Source organism: Ochlerotatus camptorhynchus, unplaced genomic scaffold, assembly GCF_037179485.1.
Source record: "Ochlerotatus camptorhynchus isolate MF236.1 unplaced genomic scaffold, CSIRO-AGI_Acam_v1.1 ptg000266l, whole genome shotgun sequence".
Lineage (NCBI taxonomy): Eukaryota > Metazoa > Arthropoda > Insecta > Diptera > Culicidae > Ochlerotatus > Ochlerotatus camptorhynchus.
The window spans coordinates 1198764-1222713 of NW_027040756.1; the positions used below are offsets into that span (position 1 = coordinate 1198764).

The following is a 23950-nucleotide window of genomic DNA, read 5'->3' on the forward strand; positions in this document are numbered from 1 at the left end:
TCGATTTCAAACCAGGTCCTGACAATGCTCTCAAAATTTGAGCTTATTTGGATGCAAACTGGTGAACAATTAAAATGTGGTAGCTGGGCAAATTTCACAATAGTACTGATGGCAAACTTTTCCGCAGATCATTACAGCGAAGGGCTAGAACTATGCGAACAAAAAGTTCACTTTTCGCATAGTTATTCCCATATAAAATTTAAAGGACCAGTGCAGTATGAGTTTGCATCCAAACGAGCTCAAATTTTGGATGAATGCTCAGGATCTGATTGAGCTTGGTGGAGCATAATCGATATTTTGAGCCACCCTACTACGGCGCGTTTAATGCTATGCATGGGTCACATCAATAAAAAAGACACCTCGGTACCCGAACGAACAGAGCTGAACGGATCTTAATTTGCTCATAAAGGAACAACGAGTAGGCAGCATCAGCAGTTCAACCGGTCAGCAGCTTGATTTTATCGTTTTCGGTTGCTGTCTGCTCATAATGGTGACGACAAAAAACGACCACCCCGCTGCTAGTCGGCGTAAATCAGAAATACCACGGGCTATGAACCTGATGGCATCTGTCGTCGTCGGTCGGTCGGTCTGCATGTCAAGCTCCAGTTTGCTGTGCGACAATTTTCTAAATTCATTATTTATCATTAAGCTCGCATCTGCTCGCGACTGACCCAGTCAAAGTGGGAGCAAAATATCTGAACCGGTTGAATGAAATACGACCTCTCTGGAAAGTTTGCGTGGTCTACGGTTTGACAAATACATGCCGGAAGGGTCGACTGAGAGATAATGATTTTAGCAGCTGCTGACATTTATCAATCACCGAGGCAATATCGATACCTGAAATCGAAGCATTTAACATCCCTCAAAGCTAATTTCCCAAGAAGGGAGGCAAACAATCTCATTTGGAAGCTATTCAATAATGCCCTTCATGTTGGATGCCAAGAAAGGGCGACCCGAGCAGTCAGAAGCCTTCTTCTCAAAAGCTGACCTACATCCATACTATTTCATAAAACCAGCAGAATAAGTACATGATGGATGGAGCATTATTACGGATATCCGGAGTGGCAATATATCATACCCCCCCCCCCTTCCTCTTACCCTTCAGGTATTACCTGAATAAAGATATAGACGGATAGACAACGGAACGGAGTTACCCGACCCCGGCTCACACGGTAACGGTAAGTCAATAACGCCGACCCCTCTCGGCTGATGGGAATCCTTTCCAGACTGCGGCGTAGGCTGCCGACGAAAGATACAACAAGGAGCAAACTGGAAAACAAAAGGCCCACCCATTTCTAAAAGCCTTCACTCATATAGGGTAGAACAGAGGACAAATGCACCCCTCGACTCTTAATTCCGCATCGGGCGTTTTGCCCCGGGGTGCATTTTGGGCTGTTTTCCCCATACATACCTAAGGGCCGATGATAACAAAATCAGGGAAAACTCCACTCGACAATGGCGCGCCAGGAAAATCGATTTTAGCTAAACAGAATTTCATCTCTCTTGCTGTGTGTGACGTCGTCAACGACGACTACGGCGTCAAACATACGTTGGAAGGTATCTAGATAGGTTTATTCAAGGTCTACTGCTGAGTGCTTTATTTCCTGGAATAAAAATAAAACCAGATCTACATAGAATACAGCATTCTGAGAAGCATAGGGGGAGGAGGGGAATCAGAATATGATGCTTCGGTTCTAGTAGGTAAGGTATGTTATATTTTTTTGCATATTCGTTTGTTCGTTTTTGGAAGGTTCAGCGCCTGCAGCGTATCGCTATGTTTTCTCGTTGTGCTTTGTCAGGTTCTCGCATGGCATATATCATATGATGTAATGCGGAGGATTATTAGTTTGTCTGTTTACGCACTGTCAGCTTAGTCAAATTTGAATATGAAATCATTTCGAAGAACTCCCTCGCACAGCAATATTTCGTTCCGACTTGACTTCGTTGCGCTTTTTTTTTGGATTCCCATTCATTGATTTCATGCTTTTAGGTTGAGTGATGTTGGTAAAGTGGAGTTGAGATGTTGTTTGCTTTTCCACCCTTTTTTATTCGGAGGGCTCTCATAAAAGAATCAAGTTACAGTGGTTCAATTCATAGTTTTAATCACTGTGGGAACCTTATTTTTGATTAATCTCATTATCACCACGAAATTTCAAGAGCACACACAGTAGCTCTCACAAAACATACAACAATGAAATTGGAACTCATCGTTTGCTGCAGTGCAGCACACAGGGAGCAGGAATGCCAGATTTGAGACATGTCTTTATTTTGAAGCCATTTGAAATTCTGTGTAGACATTTTGAAGACATTTAATTTTTGGTGAAGATGTTTGAAGACATGCTGAAATTAAAAAAGACTTTCAAAGGCTTTTCCAATTTCACAGACCTATGAAGATTTTTGCTACAGAAATGAAGATTTTTACATAGCTTGAATTATGCTCCTGTAAATCTTTTGAATATTTTTTGATCAACTTACTAACTTGGGAGAATATCTGTGGAACTTTCTTCTAGGGGCTACAAAATGGTGAGTGACAATCTGGAAGGAGCGATATACCTAGCTCCGGTCCTCACAAGTTCCTACCTCACGCCTCCACGAGTCATATGATCACAAAAGACTGCCAGCTGAAACATGGACACAGCTGGTTGGCGTAGCCTAGGCAACGTTGTCAATCCGACAATAGCAGAGTGAGGAGGTGCGACGCGAACACTGGCGCGGTAACCATAGCACGGTGATAGAGGAAATGCTTCGCCAACCCGAGCGTCTGTTCACCATGGAGGTGCGACTCAAACAGCGTCTGACTGGCATCCAGCGGCTGAATAAGAAATGCTCTTCCCCGGAAGCTACACCTAAGATGGCAGCCCCATCACGGCGCAAAACAACGGACACAAATTGGATCATGGAATGTATTGACGTTAGCCCAGCAGGGTAAACTGGCACAACTCGCCAACGAGGCGCGACGCATGAAGCTAGAAATCCTGGGACTGAGTGAAGTTCGTTGGCCAAACTTTGGAGAACACAAACTGCCGTCGGGACAGGTACTACTATACTCTGGTATTCGAGGTGAAAACGCTCCCCGCCATCGTGGAGTTGGTCTCCTACTTAGCGTCCAGGCAAGTGCTGCGCTCATCAAGTGGGAGCCTGTTAACGAGAGGATAATCGTTGCCAGATTTAGACCACGGGTTCGTAATGCGCCAACCGATGCTGCCGAGCTACAGGACAAGGAGAATTTTTACAGTCAACTGAATGCCGTCGTGGATAAGGTTCCAAAGGGTGACATCAATATCTACACTGGCGACTTCAATGCGAAGATCGGCTCCGACAACACGGACTATGAGCGTGGCATAGGATGCCATGCACACTTAGAAAAATTGATGTAATTTTAGGTGCTCTGAGACTGACATATACGAGCGTCAATTTTGACATAAAATTGAGTCATAATAGACGCGAAATTCAGTTGAATCAAATGTACTTTCAAACTTTTCAGTCTTGGAGCACTTAATTTTACATGACATGTTTGTTTACGTATCATCCTTTATGTCAAAGATGGATTCCGTCACGTGTAAGATTAGGTATTTCTAAGTGTGTGGTCTCGGCGAAATGAGCGCGAACGGTGAACTGTTTGCAGAACTTTGTGGCAATAACGACATAGTGATTGGGGGCTCGCTCTTCCCCTATCGGCCAGTGCACAAAGTCACGTGGGTTTCCCGTTATGGACATACCAAAAATCATATCGACCACATCTGCATCAGCCAAAAATGGACACGAAGCCTTCTTGATGTCAGGAATAAACGCAGCGCCGACATCGCGTCTGACCATCACCTACTAATCGGCGACATCCGCCTACGCATGGCGCGGTTCCAGCGACGGGAGGAGATACTCGGGCGGTGGTTCAACACACGCCGACTTGAAGATTCAGCGGTAAAAAGGTCTTTTGATGAAGAACTTGAGACTCGAGCTGCGGACGTTCCAGAAGGTGGCAGCGTAGAAACAAGCGAGAACAACTTGGGTGAGCTGCGCACCCAGAGGAAAGAGTGGATCACGGTATGGGAAGATTGAGGAGCGTAGAGAAGCAAAAGCCTCGATAGAGCGGGCGAGAACCAGAGGAGCCAAGAACGAAGCCCGTCAACGGTACTCGGCTCTAGAGAAGGAAGTCAAGCGCTCTTGCAGACGGGACAAGCGAGCGTGGGTGAACTCCCTGACCAACGAAGGGGAGAAAGCCGCAAACACTGGCGATATACGCCTCCTCTACGATATCTCACGACGCCTGAGTGGAGCAAGGATGAACCCGAGGATGCCAGTGAAGGACACGACTGGACAATTGCTTACCGACCCCACTGACCAGCTGAAACGCTGGTTTGAGCACTTCGAACAACTTCTTCAAGTTTCGACGGCCAACCAGCCATCAACATCTCGGCATGATTCGCCTAGGGTGCGGCGCATCACTCGCATCAATTCCGAGGCCCCATCACTGCAGGATTTTGAAGCAGCTATCTGAAGCATGAAATCCAACAAGGCTCCAGGGGTCGATCGCATATCAGCAGAGATGCTCAAAGCTGACCCCATGCTATCCGCACAAATGTTGCATCAACTATTCTGTAATATCTGGGACACCGCAACTTTTCCGGCCGACTGGATGCAAGGCATTTTAGTGAAGGTCCCAAAGAAGGGGGATCGGACTGTGTGCGACAATTGGCGAGGCATCATGTTACTGTGTATTGTTCTCAAAGTTCTGTGCAAAGTTATCCTGAATCGGATACAGGAGAAGATCGACGTGACTCTCCGACGGCAGCAGGCAGGATTCCTTGCCGGAAGATCTTGTGTGGCCATATTGTCACGCTCCGCATCATCATGGAGCAGGTCAATGAATTCCAAGAGTCCCTTTATTTGGTATTCATTGACTACGAAAAAGCTTTCGACCGTCTCAATCACGAGAATCTGTGGGGCGCCCTGAGACGCAAGGGAGTCCCGGATAAAATCGTCAACCTCATCGAAGCGCAGTATGACGGTTTCGCGTGCAGAGTTCTGCTTAACGGAGCCTTGTCCGACCATACTCCGGGTAGTCGCTGGTGTGAGAGAAGGATGTATACTATCACCGCTACTGTTTCTCATCGTAATCGACGAGATCATGGTAGGTGCAATTGACCGCGTACCGAACCGTGGGCTGCTTTGGCAGCCTATCACCATGGAGCATCTCAACGACTTCGATTTGGCTGATGATGTTGCTCTACGGCGCTCTGATATGCAGAGTAAGCTCAATGACCTAGCCGAACGCTCCTCTGCGGCGGGTCTCACCATCAACGTCAACAAGACCAAATCGTTGGATATCAACACGGGCAACCCTTCCAACTTTCCGGTGCCGGGCAAGCAGTGGAGAAGGTCGATAGATTCCAATATCTTGGCAGCCCAATAGCGTCGGACGGCGGGACCAAGAGCGACATAGGTGCACGAATCAAGAAGACTAGGGCTGCCTTTGCGAGTTTACGAAACGTATGGAGATCCAACCAGATAAGTCAACGCACCAAAATCCGAATTTTCAACTCGAACGTGAAATTTGTGTTGTTATACGCCAGCGAGACGTGGTGTGTATCAGCGGAGAACACTCAAAAGCTGCAGGTCTTCATCAACCGATGCCTGCGGTATATAATTCGTGCCTCACAACTGGATCTCGAATGCCGAGCTCCATCGTCAATGTCATCAGAAGCCGATAGCAACAGAAATTCGAGAGTGAAAGTGGAGGTGGATCTGCAAGCAAGCGCTGGATTGGAATCAGGCAGGACATCGTAGCAGAGGCAGACCCAGGGGCTCATGGCGACGGAGCCTCAATAAAGAAATTAGCCAAGTCGATAGGAATCTGACCTGGGCTCAGGTCAAGGCAAAAGCGAGCAGCCCCCAGGAGGGAAGTCTTTCACGTTGGCCCTTTGCACCGCTGGTGGTGCACAGGACCCTTAAGTAATTTAGTAAGTTTCTTGGCGGAATCGACTGTTACGAACTATGTTGGAGGTTATGTGGCTTTCAGTCTTTTGATGCTCAAAAACGGGGTTTTAAGTTTTCAACTGACGTTTCGGTCACACGTATTGTGCCTTTTTTCAAAGAATCTGTGTAAATATGTTTTTTTTTAAATACAATGGTGGATTTTCGTTTTCTTACTAACTAAATTCCGTTTTAGTGTTAAGAGCCCACAGCATTGGCACAATTGTCACGATGTTCGGTATCATATGCTACAAAACAAGATCTCATGTTAGCCGGACGTCATACTCTCGAGAAGTATTGCTTATTGCTTTCCCTTTTAGACTATCTGGCAGATTTTTCCTTATGTCAAAAAATATCACACTGCAAATTGACAGCTTAGATGACATCAACCTCAACAACAACATCTAGCATCTAAAAATAATAATAATTACAATAGGTGTGTGCATCACGTTCATTTGTTATGTCAACAGCAATAGGTAAATAAATAAATAAATAATTAACTAAAAATACAGATCTTTTATGCAAGAAATGGCTGCAATAATACAAGCGGTGAAACCACGTCGAGCTTCAAACAATACGTTATACCATGCACTCTATGGGTATTATTTTGTGCGTCTTTCGAGGACCAAACTTGCACTTATGTATGGCAAACACAGGACAAGTATCAGTAGCTGGATAACCGTCTACGAACGCGATGGATCTTTTGGCAGATGGCAAAATGCAGCTATTACCAAAAAAATTTGAAGCAGAGGAACGCCGCTGGTTGGTTAACCTGTATAAACAAAAACCTCTTCTATACCTCGAGGAAGCTGGGAAACTGTTTAAAGATCATTTCCGGATAAGAATATCAGCCTCGTTTATCTGTCGTATACTACACAGCGAAGACCTTACATGGAAATGTTTAGAGAGACGTGCAATGCAAGTCAGACAAGATGATGTTTACAGATTTTTCATGGAATTGAGTTCACTACCATGGAATTACCCCAATGTTCTGTTTTTGGACGAGGTATCATTTGATAACCGCGGAATGCTACGAAACCGGGGATATGCGGAAAAGGGTAAAAGGCTAATTTGTCACGGGGAATTCATTCGGAAGCTCCGTGTTTCTTGTCTTTGTATCATAGGCCAGACTGGGATGGTGGAACGTTGCTACACAGAGGGAACATTCACTCGACTTAACTTCTTCCAACATAGAAGACAGTTTGCTCTACAAAGTGGTAAAGTAGAAACATACCCCGGATTTCATTCATTTTGGATTCTCGATGGAGCCCGCATTCATTGCAATGCAAACATAATATTGTATCTTCGATCACTTGGAATCTACCCCATTTTCTTGCCAGCTTATACCCCGTTCTATAATCCAATTGAAATCGTTTTTGAAATCGTATAGAAAAGGATGCAACAAAACTACAACGAAAGTAATACTCGTGATGTGAAGACGTTCGTCGCCGAAATTATGTTATCCTTTCAATCATACAAAATGGATCGATTGTTTCGAAAATGTGAATGCATTTGTGGAGGAAAATTTGATCCCACTGTTGCCTTTCCGGAAGACACAAGACCTGAGATTCGATGAAAATAAGCAAAAACGAAAATGAAAGTATTAAAATCATGTGGTCATTCGCATCATAAAACATAAAAATTAAACATGTGACTTGTAAGTCGTTAAAACAATCAATAAAAAAAACATAAGAGTACCACCATTTACATGTGGTCCATATCCTCAACGTCTGTTACTCGTTTTTCAATAGTTGCCCCAATTGATCATCGTGTACTCTAACCGATGTTTTCATAGCACTGATCATCGATTCGCTTACTTTGTCCCTCAAGGCGAATCTTGAATGTTTTCATTGATGCAGTCAAGCTCTCCATGTTCGACTCAATCACATTGAAAACTTGGCGTAGACCAACTACTTCTTCGTGGTAACTATGATTCAGAGTATGCGCCACCGTAAGCTTTCTGTGAATAGCATTCACATGAGGTCCTTCTTTCGCCCGGAACAGGTGAGCCAGATGCTGGGGCGGATGTTTTTTAAGGGATTCTCTAAGATGAGCTGGAGAATTCAAAATCGAATTCGACCAGAACGACCATGCCATGCTATGTGCCTCGAGATGATTTCCGTGTGCTGTTCTCAGTTCATTTGCCAACTCGACAACAGCCTGTGTTGTATCAGCACCTGAGCGGTCCTGTTCATATGGATCGAGCAACCTCTGTTTCACCGTGTTCCAAATAGTACGGTTGCTAATCGATAAAGAGTACACATGCAGGGGCAGCGAGATATCCTTACATCTCCAACTCTGCAAAAGGTTGCTGCTTTCTTTAAGCTTATCCAATGCGTAATGCCTACGGCCCGACTGGAACAGAACGAATTTTTCAAGCTCCTCTTCAGTGGGTACTTGATTCACTCCCCACGCTGGATTTGTTGTTCCACCAGCATTTTGGTCGAAAATTACCTCCCTATTCAAGTGCATCTTGCATAAATCCCATACTCTATGGATGAAACTTTCTGTTGTATTTGCTGAAATCTGCCACAGTGCCACAAAGGATCCAGAAGATTGGCCTTTGAACTGACGCGTATTGACCAGTAGAGTGCAGGCAAACATATGCTCATCTGATTGATCCAATTCGCTCGTCTCGTTGAAAGAATTTTCCGTCCTTTCCACATTCCGAATTGCACTGTCCTCCGCAGTATCATCGCTAGTGTCATTGAGTGGATCCAACGTAGCTTGATTGTTCCATCCATCCGGCGCATCGTAATCAATGAGATATTCAACTTCTGGATCGGCTTCTGAGTCATCCATATAGCCCATAGCTTGTTCAGGAGAACCACCGCTATCCGTTTTCTTTCCTGTTCAATTGAAATTTTCTTTCAAAGTGTTTTTTATGTTACTTCATACGCGAAGTTAACGATTTTCAGAGTTGGTTGGAAATGCTAACATGAAGCTTTAGTGTGATGATTTATTAGCTAGAGAATGATCTTTAGAAGAGGGTAGGTGGATAGTTCCGTTAGAGTACGGCAGTATGAAAATTGAATAGAAGTTGAAAATGAGCGAAGCTTCTTAATTTGATAAGAAAAAAGTTGATTTATTTCTTAAAAAAAAAACTGATTTCTATAACATTGAAATAAAACCCAAATATACAGAAAGTATGGGTTCTACTGTGAGTCATCCACAGCAAGTGTGACAATATTTTGGTGTATAAATAATACAACCGAGGATACTTTTACTCACTTGACCACTCCAGTTTTGCGGTAGTGGTGGGAAATTCGAAATGAACTGGCTAGCTGGACTTGGGTGCAGTTTTTCGTTTTTGTCGCCACTTTAACTATGGCGGCACCGATACGTTTTGTGACCCTTGTGCTCTTTGCTGTGTTCGTCTACTACACCTATTGTTTTTTCACTGTGTGAAGAACGCCAGCATACATGCTACTCAAATTGTCTGTACCGTATGCGTGATAATGTTTGCACCATCGTACAAATAAGGTTCCCGTTTCACCTGTGCATACATTGCCTTGGTTTTCTTTGCATGCACGTAACCTATAGCTCATACTGTAGTAGGCTGTGTATAAAAGAAAATGATTTACTTAGTTTGACAGTTGCACCATGACGAAAGCGTATTCGTGATTTGTCCCACGCGCAAATGTCGCAAAAAGACATTTCAATCGCCGTGGGAGTGTCCCGGTGGACCGTCAAAAGGGTTTTAGACCGAGAAAAGTAAGGACAACTATCCGCGTGATGGCTACAGGTCGTCCGAGGTCAGCTCGGGTTCCGAGGGTTATCGCTGCTATCAAAAGGAAGATTCGGGTGAATCCAGTGCGTTCAATAAGGAAAATGGCAAAGGAACACGGGATCAGCTACTTTACGGCACGGAAGATCGTAAAGGAAGATTGCGGGGCGAAGTCGAGGGCACGGAAAAAAAACTCACATGATTACCAACCGTAAATCTTATCGTCGATCCCGTATCAAATTCCAGAACCGACCGGTATATTAGTTCTCTTCCCGTAAAAGACGTGGCCGATGAGCACAAGAACGTGTATTTGATCAAGCATCCTGCTAGCGTTATGGTGTTTGGATTGGTGGCTTCCGATGGCAAAAAAAAATGGACCCGGTGTTCATTCCAGAAGGCGACAAGGTCAACACGGAGGTCTACATCGGGATTTTAAGTAAGTATGTTCTTCCGTGGATCAAAGAACAGTACGGTCCAAAGCCAAATGGTGTATTTCAACAAGATGGGGCTCCGTGCCAAACCTTGAACTGGGCGAAGGATATGTGGCCGCCATCCAGCCCCGATATTATTCCGCTGGATTACTTAATATGGCGAGTCATGAAGACCAAGGCCTGTTCTAAACGCCACTCGAGTACAGCAAGTCTCAGACAAACATTGACCCGTACCTGGAAAGAAATGAATTCCAACATTTCAACAAGTGATGTTGCCAAAAAGGTCGGTGTTTCGCAAAGTTGCGTGCGGAAGGTCAAGGCAAGAGACGGATTACATGCATTTAATGCTCAAAACTTCCCAAACCACGATGAAAACCACCAAACTGTTTCCAAAACCCACGCAAGGAAGCTCTACGCGGAAATGTGTGGGTACTATCACACTGATTTTGATAGTGCGGATTCACACATAAGCACTCAATACCATTATTTGAAGCACAATCACTTTTGAATACAAAACTATCCGAACCCACAATCACTTATGGGTACCGGGATAGTCGCAAATTTCAGTCGAAATACTTTTCCATATTCTATCTATTACAGAGATTTATTAGAAATTATAGACACGCACCAGCTCCGACTGAAAAAAAAAAAATGGGATTGATCGTTCTAGACCAGCCCTTTCCACCCACCACCATAAAAGGCCACTTACTTCCAACAAACTTTCCTTATCAATTTCCATTTAACCTCGCCGGTCGAAAAATGGGAAACGCCAAGCACAGAACTTGCTCTCCCCGACCTTCAATTGAATTACTTTCGTTTATTTATTACTGCCAACTTCGGTTCGAAAATGCTGCCCCGCGTCGGCCAAGTGCTCTGTGGAGGGGAGGGGGATATAAATTTTCCCTAGCTTCGAAAGCCGGATTTTAAGACTGCATACCGAATCAGATGGAGATGGTGCTGGTCCATAAAGTTTTCTTTTTCTGCAACACTCGGCAGGATGAAATGCAAACTAACGACCGTCGACGGTATGGTCGCGTGTCTGTGTGCATACATTCAGGGGTCATGACTTTGGTGCTGCCGACTACAATGTCTACCTTCCGTTCGTTGGAAAGGGATATCGATTAGATTTAAAATTTATGCACAAGGATGATTATTTTCCCGGTCCCCGGTCCGAAGATGTATGGTTCGGGTCGATTGGAATGTCCTCCTTTGTTGCTGAAGGACAAATTCGGTTCTTATCCTCAGGGGTGAGGGTAATCAATTTTCTGGACGTGGAATCTAATTTCAGCGGAATTTGAATTTCAATCGTTGATTGGAGATTTAAATCGAGATTAAATGACACAATTTGCTGATTTGACGACCGGTTCCACATGCAGCAGTACCAACAGACAACAGGAGTAAATTGCTACAAAGTATCTACCGCAAGGAGCAGCTTTACATTCCATGAGCGTCATTTCCATTTACCGATAGTATTCAAATCAGCTTCCATTGCAATTTCTACCCTTCGCTGTGGGACGGCATTCGAACACATGGGTTCAGATCCGTGTCTGCCGGTGAAGCGGAAAATTTTTAGCTGCTGTGGTAAAAAGTGCTCCAAGTAGCAAAAAAGTAGTTTTCTAAATGATAAATTATTGTACCAGATAGCATCTATTCATTTTTCCATTACGTGAGGTCTGTAGCTTTGCACGGTCCAACGGCTGCTGCTGTTCAGTATTCCAAGCTTGGTTCCGAGCATGATTCTTGTTCGTTCTGTGGTTACATAACTTGTGAGCTTACAACTCCTGCTTGAGTCTGCAGAAATTGAAAGGTGGGCAAAACTGAATTTGCAACAACAAATTGGTCGTTAACTTTTTCTTCAAAGGTTCCAATAGGCAGTTCTAACTGCGGAAACAACTCACAAGCACGTGGCGTGGCAGGACCAACATAATTAATTTTCAGACAAGCTCTTCCTGTGTCAGGAAACCAACTGTAACAAACGAAGTTTTCCTTCACCCACTTTTTTTCCCATATTGATTGAAATAGTTACGACTATCTTCGAGCCATGCGGAAGCGGATGAGCAGATCTTTCTGAAAAAAAAAATGAAACTTCGCCTGATTTCTCGCTCCAAGCTGAAACTCAAGCGAACGATTGGGAATTGGCCGATGGAGCCACACACCCTGCCATCAGCCAGCAGCGGCAATCAAAAAAGTTTTCCAATTTTTTCCGTCCTGGGAGCTCAACACTTTGCCTTGTCCGTCACTGATTGAGTAGTAAATTGATTGCACATTTACGCCACCACCAACACGACGTGCAGAGCTGTTGAGGGTCGGGGGTTGTCCCATTAGACGTCGTTCCGCTACTGTCACCAGGAATTGGTTGACTCCGAATTGAGGTTAATGGATTTTTCGGATTTGCCAAGAACTAACTGCGTGATAGAGGAATGAAGAGCTCCTAGAATCACATCGCAGTCATTAGATACGTTAGGAAAGCAGTGGCCTATATTTCAACGCCAAAGTTTAAATAATCTTTGGAATCTTTTGCACAGCATCCAGCGTTGGACAGCTGTTAATTACGTCCCAACAAACATTTTCAGTTATATAATTTTACTTGTTGCAGTTTCCTACAGAAAAACAGCTGTTTAAAAACTTAAAATTTAGCTACAGAAGCTAACAAAACAGTGTCAAAAGCGCCTTTCAATCTTTTATTCAGCCAATATTTAACTTGTAATAATTTTTGAAAATTTGACAATTATTATAAAAATCTCATCACGTTTGCCAGAGCTGCCGTAATACAAAAACTATTTTAAAACCCTTAGCTTCCATTTGGAGAATGAAGACCCCCAAAGCGAATTCTATAATTTTTGAGAACAGGCAATGAAATGACTTTTTATCCACGGATGTTTTTTGTCGTTATTTTGAAATATATTTTTTCAAAACAAGTGAAGATTTAAAATTTATATGTAAAGCGATTTTCGAAAATGGTATTTATGAAAAAGGTTGTAAGCAGGTTTCAAAATAGAGCATGCCAAGATCTCGAATGAAGTGATCATATTTCACAGAAAGTTAAATCTGATTTAAAAAATTATTTAACAGTCCCGAAAATTGTTAAGCGTGCTGTTTCACTTTTTTTTTTTTCAAAGCAGGAATATTGTATTTTTTTTTGTAGGGAAAATGTCTCTAAAAATGTTGGCCTAAGATTGGGCCCATCGCTAAAAATCTGCTGTTTATCAATTTAATCTATATGAACGCGTTATTGGGACGTTACTAATTGATATTTTTGGTTGCTATTGAAAATTTAGTCGATTGCTGAATTTATCTATGGGCCCAAATTAGGGACACTAAGGCCGACATTATCTGCATTTCCCCCATCTAAAAATTGTTGCAAAATTTGTTTTCAAAATGCAAGGTTTTCATTTAAGGTATAACAATTCTTAAAAACATTGGAATCTCAGTAATTAGCAATGCAGAAACGTCCGGTATTTCTGTTAGTTTTTGAATCATGCGAAATCCATGTTCGGGGCGGTCCGTTTACTTCGTGGACGGTTTTTAAAAATGATTTTTCTTAAATCGCTGGTGTAATAGCATTTATTAAATTATTAATTGAAATTATTAACTCCTCAAGAACTCCTTAGGAATTTTATTGAAATTATCTTTAGAAATTACTCTGATTTCATCTCAAGATTCTTATGGAATTCTGCGCAGAATCTGGATATTGTGAGCTCACTCAATATGCTTGTGAACTAGAACCCAGTGAGCACTGTCAAACAGAAGCCGAAAAATTATAAATCAAAAATGTAGTTACTCTCCTCATCTATCGTCAAGTATTGACGACCGCGATTATTTAGTTGAATTCCCTTAACTCTATATTTCAGACTATAATGCTGTGTAATGCAAATGATACCTTTTAAGTTTATTCGATTCAGCCTGTACAAATAAAGTAATTTGCAAAAAAAAAAAAACTTTAGGCAAGCATTGTCATCTTACAGAAATGAGAGAACTTTTGCTTAACACTGTGGAAGTCTGAATATTTAATACCCGGTTGATAATCACCTAGCACGCCAGGCAATCACACACGTTTTGCCTACTCGATGGTCAGCAACGGAACGAGGACGAATACCGTGCTCGCTTGCAGACATGCTGCTAGGCCGCGAGAGGATGAACCCGTTCATTCATATGACAGCTCACCGAGGGGATCCTCTATAGATATACATCTCGATTACTTTTACAAAGGGACGTATCCGCTTTTGTAAACAATACGTTTGATCGTTGATTTGGCGTAACTGGTAGCTCGCCCACGCATGCTAACACTACCATCAGATAGGGGAAATTTCACCTACCTGCTAGTTGCAGTTCGAATGATGATAGATAATGCAGTTGGACTGAACTTCCTATATAAGCATATCAGTCACATCTTTGCTTGATTTCGTATTTACATATGACAGTTATACGTTTATGGATCATGAAGACTAATGAAAACATTTAGACTCACTCAATTTGCTTGTCAAATGGGAGCTGAACATTCAGAAGCAACAAATACAGTTACTATTCTTATCTATCGTCAAGCATTGTTTTCTCATAAAAATGATCCACACTTTTTCATAACACCACAAGTAATCAAAAGTTCCGCATTCAACGATTAAAATCACTTCCAAGTTCCGTAAAGTTCAAATGAAGTTCGGACCGAACCTTCAAGTTCCATAAAGTTCAAATAAAGCTCCGACAGAACTTTCAAGTTTCATAAAGTTCAAATAAAGTTCCGACTGAACTTTCAAGCCACATGAAGCAATCCGCACAAGTCTTTATTAGTTACAAAATTTAATGTACGTAAATATGAAATGATTAGTGGCCCGAATAAATCATAATTCTTTTATTTATGCAGTGCATCAACATTATATCTAAACACAAAAAAATAATTAAAAAGTAACTTCCTGAATTCGAAACCGTGTATTCGTCATGCGAGCTATGAACGATAACCACTGCGCCACAAATGTGTTGGAATACGATGCGGGAAAACACCAATTTAAAATTCATCAAGGTGTTGTGATTCGTATTCAAGTCAGTCAGCTGGCACTGAAAACTCCATCAGTAGGCGGGACAACAGCTCACTTTATTATATCTCAGATAGCGTAGCGGTTCGTGCTGGGAGAAGGACTGGGTTTAATTCTACAAACAGCTCCAATTCTACTACTAATGCAGATAAATCAATACACATTAAAACCTGCCTTTAGAAATAACTTTCATAAAAGTGCGAACTAAATATAGAATTGGTGTAGAGGACAAAAACCTTTTATTTATTTATTTTCTAAAAGTTCCGTTCAAGCTGCTTAGAATGCTCTTCAATTATGATACCGGAACTTTCAAGTTCTTATAACGACTTAAAAATGAGACTGCTTAGAATTATATTGACCACCTTCAACCAAGCTGCTTAAGCCACAAATAGCCTTTTATCAGAAGTTTGGTTGCTCTAAACATTCTTAATGTAAATTTCAAAGACAAAAACCAGCAGGCTCAGTGATGAAAGTATGTATAAAAACCTGCATAGGTTTAGATTCAGCTGAGTTTTCAATTGCAGAACTGATCATGCTCAATTATGCACTTCTGAAAACAGCTATCAGCCATGTCAACCACGTTATAGAGCTAGGAGTAATAAAGGTAACATACCTCGTATAATGTCGACAAGGCTTCAAGAACTCTGAGCTTCATTTTTTACGATCGCAAAGAATTTTCTGATATCTATTCCCTCAAATCGAACCTATAAAAAAAAGTGCTGATAGAGTCGAGTCCATGCAACACAGTTTTTATTGATTTTTTGCCTTTTGGACGCTATGTCTCAAGAATGTGGAACCTGCAAGGCATTTTTTTACAGCATTTAAAGCATAATTGTTTCTAATTATTTACTACGATACATTCGTATTTTCAATTAACCAAGTTATATTAACTGAAACATAGTCAATCAGAAAATTTTTAGATCTGTAGAGACTATGAAACCATCATAGTCAATTTCCGCTTTTGGCCAATCCAACTACTAAGTGGTCTCTTCGATCCGACTTGATTATACGATCTAACAACCGCCTTTCGTAATTATATAACTACTACTTAACAGTCTGTTCCGAACCTATCGTTCACCGCATTAACAGGTCAACAAAGTAGGCTGTTCCACAATTGGCATTTGGTGCAGACCCTTGGACCTCAAACCTGGGGTTCCCTTCTGAAATTGTGCTCTCACCTCACAGTATACTAAAAAATCATCATACGGGCAGGTCATACCGCAGCGACAGATTCGAGTTTCGGCTATACAGTATAGCAAGTTCAAACGATAACTGCCCGGCTGTTCTTGTCAGCCTTCTTCCTTTTACAAACTATCTCCCAAAGTGAAATATATCTTTCAAACCGTCAATCAACGCGTTATTTCTTAACATCGAACCAGAATCCAGTACCAGTGAACCATTGCCGTAGCCTAGTGAGTTGTATTCAAGTCAGTGTACCGACGCGACGTTGCAAGGTGAACATAAAAAGTTAACCTTTACCGGCCAGGGACCTACAATTATACGTTGACAAATTAGGTCACTGCGTTAAAATTTGGAAGAAGATGGAACTGAACACGATCCTGAAATCTCACCTTCTGTCTTCGAACAACATAGTCCAAACGACAAACAGCAAGTTCCAGGCCTCTCACCGCACATCAGGAGAAACCTTAAAGGTGAATTTCCGAACGTAAAAATTGGAGCCAACAATCAACACAAAAGCAAAAATCCTCGGCAACAATACCCAAGTAACATTGCAATTTTTAACGAAGTTTTAAAGCATGCTACAAGTCTAAATTGTGGTCTACAGAACCCTCATAAAACCACAATTGCTACTTGGGTAAGGACTCGGTCGAATCACTGCAAGAGTCAAATGTCAACTATCAAATTCCTTGTGATGGATGCCCAATGACAAAAAATTATCTACAAAAGAGACTAAACGGGCACCAAACAGATTTATATATTAGTTTGGTAAACAACGGCATTAACGATACACCACAACTAATGGAAATTGTTTTGTGGACGCACTGCTCTGATCGAACATACCATCAGAAACAAAAATTATTTTCTATCTAAGCCAAGTAAAGATCGTTGATAGAACGTATAGAACGACTAATCTACCAATACTGGAGATGTGCCATATAGGGAACACAACTAATACAATTAACCGCAGGACAGATATAGAGATTGCTTAAGTGTGATTGCGTCAGTGATTTGTTTTCATCAGGAAAATTTTCCGCCATGAAGTTTTTTTTTAAGGAAAACATTTTGCATATACGATAAACGTCAGTAATCTCTATAGATAGCCTTAGTAGTACATATGCAGACATTTTACACACAATCAAAAATCATAACACAGACAACAACAGCAACTTAAATCTGATACCAATGATAACACTAAAAAGATAAAAGTAAAATCGTGCTCTGAATCCATAAATGTAGTCGAAAAAATCTCAGTAGGATACTTTTTAAGATACAGCATAAAACAACGATATTTCACTTCAAAAAGTTTGTTTCTGAAATACAAATATATCCGGCTGTGATAAAGGTATATCAAATACTTTAACGCTAAATTGAAGGTGAGAAAATTTTCTTTCGATTAATTGGCTTTCTAATTAGATTAGTGGCTTTCTAATTAGATTAGTGGCTTTCTTTTTAATAGTTTGTTTATTTTTTTAAGAGTTTCAGATTTCAGCTAAGTTTTCAAGCATGGTAAATAATTGTTTTTTTTTTGTAGTGGTGGTGCCAACAATACCAATAATCTAACTGCAAAATGATGTGCAGTTGATCGAAAGAAAATTTTCTTAACTTTAATTTGGCGTTAAAATAATTGATATGGCTTCATTACAGTCAGACATATTTGTATTTTAGTATACAAACTTTTTTTTCTAGAAAACTATCTTACTGGGATTTTTTCTGACAACATTTTTGGATTCAGCACACGATTTTACATGGGTAAGTACCACCAGTGTACAAAGTTCAAATATGCTGTAAACTAGTGTATCAGTAGTGTATAACGATAATAAGCCAAAGAGCCGATAATAATCCAAAAAAGCGCCACACACATTTGTAGCCATTTTGAATGCACAGTTTAAGCAAATAAGAATACTAAGATGAAACAGCCGGAAGAGAAACTTTCTATTTTAGTGTTATCTTTCACGGTCCCTTGCCCCCTTTGTAGAGATGAAATTTTGCGCTCTTTTTTATCAAACCAATCACTCCAAAATCAGAGATGTCCCGTTTGTTTATTACTCGATTAACAACGTCGATCTTGTTTTCCGTGCTAAGCACCAATTCTACCGACGCCAGGGAGGCAGCTCCCACACCTGGACCCTACCTATCGACCCATCAACTCATGAACCGGGGACCTACGGCTTCACTTCCCTTCCGAAGGAAGACGTGATCAGAGATTTTATGCCTCAGAACATCCCAGCGGCGCCGACTGGGATTGAACCCTGACCTGCTGGGGGGAGAGATAATCACGCTTACTACTACACCACCGGCGCCGCTAACTAAGAAAGGTTGTAGGACATAAGGTTAATGGGCGAACGACAAAATGTCGAATGGACAAAAAGTCAAATGGACAAAAGGTCTAAATTAAACTTAGATGGACGTAAGGTCGAAATGGACAAAACGTTAAATGGACAAAATGTCCCTCTTAGTTCAATTCTAAAATCTATTGTCGCATTAAAGGCCCTTTGCCCTTGGGGTATCATCTTCAGAACAGTATCTAGTTAATACATAATCACACTAAAGCTTCATGCTGATCTGATTTAAGTATAGTAAATGCTTAAATGTAATTTCTTCTCCTCCCGTAAAGTGGTTGCTGAAATAAGCTTATTCTTAACAATGAATAATTATCTCAAATTATATTTAGAGCTTCGCAAGTGGTTTCGTTACTATCGGTTCTTTCATTTGTTTTATCAATCCGACAAACTAAAGTTAGTTGCGCAACCATCAAACCCGCCAACTAACTGCCAAGTAAAATTTCGACAGCGGCATGAAAACATAAGAAAACAGATAAATAAAACCCGAGATACAGTATTGAAAAAAAGTGTCGGCTTCAATTACACATTGGGACCCAAAGAGATAAAGTTTGGTTTATGCGATACAATTCAGGGATAAACTTGATTAATCTGTGTTTTTCGATACTAAACTTTTCTATTAGCTTGGAAGTCACTTGAACGTCGTCCTTCGTCTGGATCGAGGGGGAGTTGAATCAACTCATTTGAACCATGTATTTTGACTCTAAAGATCGGAAGCCTGACTTTCAATTTCCGAATTTATTTCATACCCATAAGTCAATCATGACTTTGACAATGTTATTGGTATTGTTGGCACGAGTGACAGGTCTTTTGCAGTGCTGCAAGAACGTGCAATTTTACCAATATGTTGAACTAAGTTGAAAGTTTCCCCTGTAGCGTGGGTATTTAGATCACCCTTTTCGTGGTACGTTACGGGATGTAAGATCTACCACCGATTCCTAGTCTTAACTACTTCAAACTAGGGGAACAGGATTTTTCAGCAATCAAAGAAGCACATCTTAGTCCTTGTTACTTTTTATGCCTTGTCGATAGTGATAAGACTCAGCTTTGTCCACCGATGATGATCTTGAAATAAGGAAAAAATTAGTTAGTTAGTCTTCATGTGATTCCTAATCTTCTTTTCGTTGTTCCATAGTTTATAGTGGTTAAGACTAGGGTTCTGATGCATGGTCATTATCGGTGTCATTGCTTATTTTTGTTGCTAAGGAATCCAATTTTGACTGACAAAACTTCCAACACTTCGAAGGGTATACATAGCGGGACCTTTCAATTAGAATCGATTCCTTGCGATGTAGGCAAGAATGACAACTGTATCAAAACCGAATACTTCATCATTTCTCAATAGTGATGGAGTAATATGACATGCAATGAACTAAGGACACGGGATATACTACAATAGATCACATTACTGGTTGCAGAGGTGTTATGTCCCGAACAGTGAAAAAAAAAGCCAGTGACCATACTATATTTTTTTCCATGATTTGTTTTCCTTCGATCTTATTTTCCGTGCTGAGCACCAATGCTACCGACGCCAGAAGGCAGCTCCCTCACCTGAACCCTACCTATCGACCCATCGACTAATGAACCGGAGACCAACGGCTTTACTTCCCTGAAAGAAGGCGTGATCAGAGATTTTATGCCTCAGAACATCCCGGTGGTGCCGACTGATTAAACCCAGGCCTGCTGGGGTGAGAGGCAATCAGGTTTACCACTACACCACCGGCGCCATTATAATATAATTTTTGTTTAAGGGTTAATTGCTTAATTTCTGAATGATCTTACTATCGCCTTGAAATTTCAAGAGTATAAAACATACAGCAATTAAACTGGAACTTCACGTTTGCTACAGTGCAGCAAACAGGGTGTTCCTACTTCATGAGCGATGTCACAATAGTAACCGAGATGTATGCTCTAGAACACTTAAAGTGATAGGACATGTCAGCCATTATGACGGCCGTTTGTTGACTCTTCAAGGAATCACATTAAATATATAATAGAATCCGGCAGGCTTGCCGTGCACTCAAATTAAAATAATTTTTATTATCCTGACTTTTCTTGTTGCTCATTGTTTCTATAATTCCAAACGCTCCAAAACAAAGCAAAACAGATCGAAGGAGCAAGGCAAGCAAAGTTTTTCAACTTACAAAGAATGAAAAATGCATTTCCTGTACCGCTTCGGCGGGGACCCGAACGGTTTTCTAATCAAAATATGCAGATTTTGGCGACTTGCCTCAATTTCTTGCTCCTAATCCCTGCCAGCCATCTTCAAGTTTCCCAGGAAATGGCAGATGGTAGATATATAGCAACTGGAAGACTGAACGGGGACAGTCTGTTTTGTCTTCTGTACGTCCTTCTATATTACCCAAACGCACTTTTGCCATTCCGTGACTTCCCATCCAAGAAAAGGAAAACCTCGGCAAAGCAAATTCCGACAAAGTTGATCGTTTATTATGATTACCGTGGGCTTTCGGATGTAGCTTTCGGTTTATGAACGTTTATCATGCAAATTCGTACGACGGGTAAAGTTCGTTTTTTCCCCCCGGGGGCCTCCCTTAGCTCAGTCGGTAAAGGCGCAGCTACAAAGCAAGACCATGCTGGAGGTGGCTGGGTTCGATTCCCGGTCCGGTCTAGGAATTTCATGGCTTCCCTGGGCATAGAGTATGATTAAAAACTGTGGAAGTGCATCTACAACACTACGTTGAGAATACGAAAGAAGATAAAGAATTGTAGAAGAAGTAGAAGAAGAAAATGCTTCGTCTTATGAATTGACTGGAAATATAGGAAGCCGTTTAACAGTAAATTTAATTAAATTTCCCCATTGTTTAATTATAAATCACATAGCTGTTTTCTTAGTTCAAGCTCGAATTCAAAATGCTTCATGAATACATATACAAAATTTTCATCATAACTTTTAAGGCACACACAAATAGGTATTGGATAGGCTCTTCAGTTCTTAAATATATTCCTGTTCAATTTAGCAATTTAACTGATTCATAATTTCCTCACAGTCCAGGCACTGATAATTTGTCGAGTTTTACTGCTCTTATCAAAACTGACGGTCCTCCCCAGAAATGTGCTACCACATCTGAACATCGGACCCTAAAGATGAAAAAAAAGGTTAAAAGGTAGGGCACACGCAAAGTCCATCAGTAGCTAACCCATGTTTTTTGCCATTTCCCACTTATCGCGATGGATTTCCATCGTCCGTTGAAAGCCTAACGACGCGCAACTAATCGGAAAATTAATGACGCACTCCCCAGTTTCTCCCAATATAACCCAATCCCAAGTCCAGCTGTGCCTTCGGTCGTCATGTTCGTCGCCTTGCAGATGATTGGCCCATCCCCAATGAGGAAAGCCATGCTGAAAAACTCGATAAAAATGATTTACGAGGAAAATTGAAAGTCTATCCCCTCATCCCTTGAAGCATCCCCTAGCAAGTCTGGAAAATGTCCAATGAAGTGCGAGAATAGCTAAACCGCATACAAGCTCTCACAAAGACACACACACACACATACAACTCATCGACTGTAAATTCAAACGACCAGTCAGGGTGGCAACTGAACCAGTAGTCGTCGTAGTCATCGTCTTCTTTGCAACAACCTATCAAACAAAGCAATTATCGTTTCATTTTCTAGTTTTTAATCAAATTACGAAGCATTTTCCGGGATTCTGAACACACAACCATTTCTGCTGCTGCTGGTACAACTGAGCAGTTCCACACCAAATGACGAATTGATCAGACTCGACCTTCTTGGATTCTGCATGAAACTTTGCCCTAAATTTTGTTGGTCATGGGCTACAATGTTATACGGGAAAATATATTCCGTCTAGAAGCAATATACACGGTAACTTTTTTTTTAATTATTTTGAGTAGAAAATCCAAAAAAGTGAAAAACTTTTTTTTTTTTCCTTTATTTAACGTCGGTCTCTGTTCCGCAATCTAGTGCCAATCACCGACGGACATCGATTGCCATCCATTGACGGCAATCGAATGTGCAGGAAGGCAGCTTCCACACCTGCGTAGGATATCGCACCCATTCAAACACACATGGGCCGGGACCAACGGCTTTACTTCCCTTCCGAAGGAAGACGTGACCAGAGATTTTTATGCCTCAGAAAAATCCCACCGACCTCGACTGGGATTGAACCCAGACCCATTGGGGTGAGAAAGCAGTCACGCTTACCACTACACCACCGGCGCCGGCAAAAAAGTGAAAAACTTAAACAACATAAAATTATATATTATAAATTATCAATATGGTCCACTCTTATATAATCCCCAAGATGCAATTTTCCCTGACACTACTGCCACGAAAGGTGACTAGTACACTGTTAATTGAGCGCTTAGCAGTTGACAGCTCAATATCAATAAGGCTATCGAAAACAACTCACAGTTGAGAATAAATTTACTCAGGATTGTGAAAAATTACCTTTTTTTCAAATTATATAGCAACTTTATTCAAACTGAAGGTTATGGCAAAACAGAATATCATTTGCAATAGAAAAACACAACATTAGTCTAAAAGAGAATAATATTTAATCTTTGATGTTTGTTTTGAGCTGAGAGCCGGCAAAATGCTCACTACAGAAGCGATGAAAGCCTAGAAGAAGTGAATCCTACTCAATTAACATTCCATTACACTACGCTTTCGCTTCTGGAGATTCGTAGTCGTTGCAGACGTGGCAAACATGTGCAGCATGATTAAGTTTTGCAGTGCAGATCTTCTCCACACATGCCTCTACTAGAGACGTTCACCAAATGAACCCATTAAAACGTACAAACTGACTACGGTTCAGGCATGGAAAATCATTTGCATTCATTTCGTGCATTCACTTACATTCATTTGCCTCTAACTTTTTTCATCAACAGAATTCCGCAAAATCTTTTGCGGAGCTTTTGTAGGCTTTGTTATTAGCTACAACTTTTGTTCAAAACTCAATTCCGTATCTCTTATGCATGATGAACCAGAGTGAACAGAAGCCACTACTGTTTTTCAATGAATCTATTTTACATTAACTGAAAAACAGTAACAAGTTCTGCCCGCTCTAATTCGTGATACATAAGAGATACAGATTTGAGTTATGGGTAAAGGTTGTAACTAATAACTAAACCTACTAAAGCTCTATACATCATTTTGCGGAATGCTGTTGATGAAAAAAGTTAAAAGCAAATGAATGCAAATGATTTTCCATGCCTGCTACGGTTACATATGGAACAAGGTCTGCACCGTATTTAGCAACGAAGTACCTTGAGCGATTGGGAAGCGAAGGTGA

At 41.2% G+C, this 23950-nt stretch overlaps 1 protein-coding gene and 1 pseudogene across 7 annotated transcripts in view; one reads left to right on the top strand and one right to left on the bottom strand.

Annotated features, from left to right (window-relative positions):
- Positions 1-23950, top strand: part of cpx (complexin) — a 1092625-nt gene that overhangs the window by 357460 nt on the left and 711215 nt on the right. The gene's annotated exons all lie outside the window — the stretch shown is intronic.
- On the bottom strand, positions 7675-8781 carry LOC135705412 (uncharacterized; annotated as a pseudogene).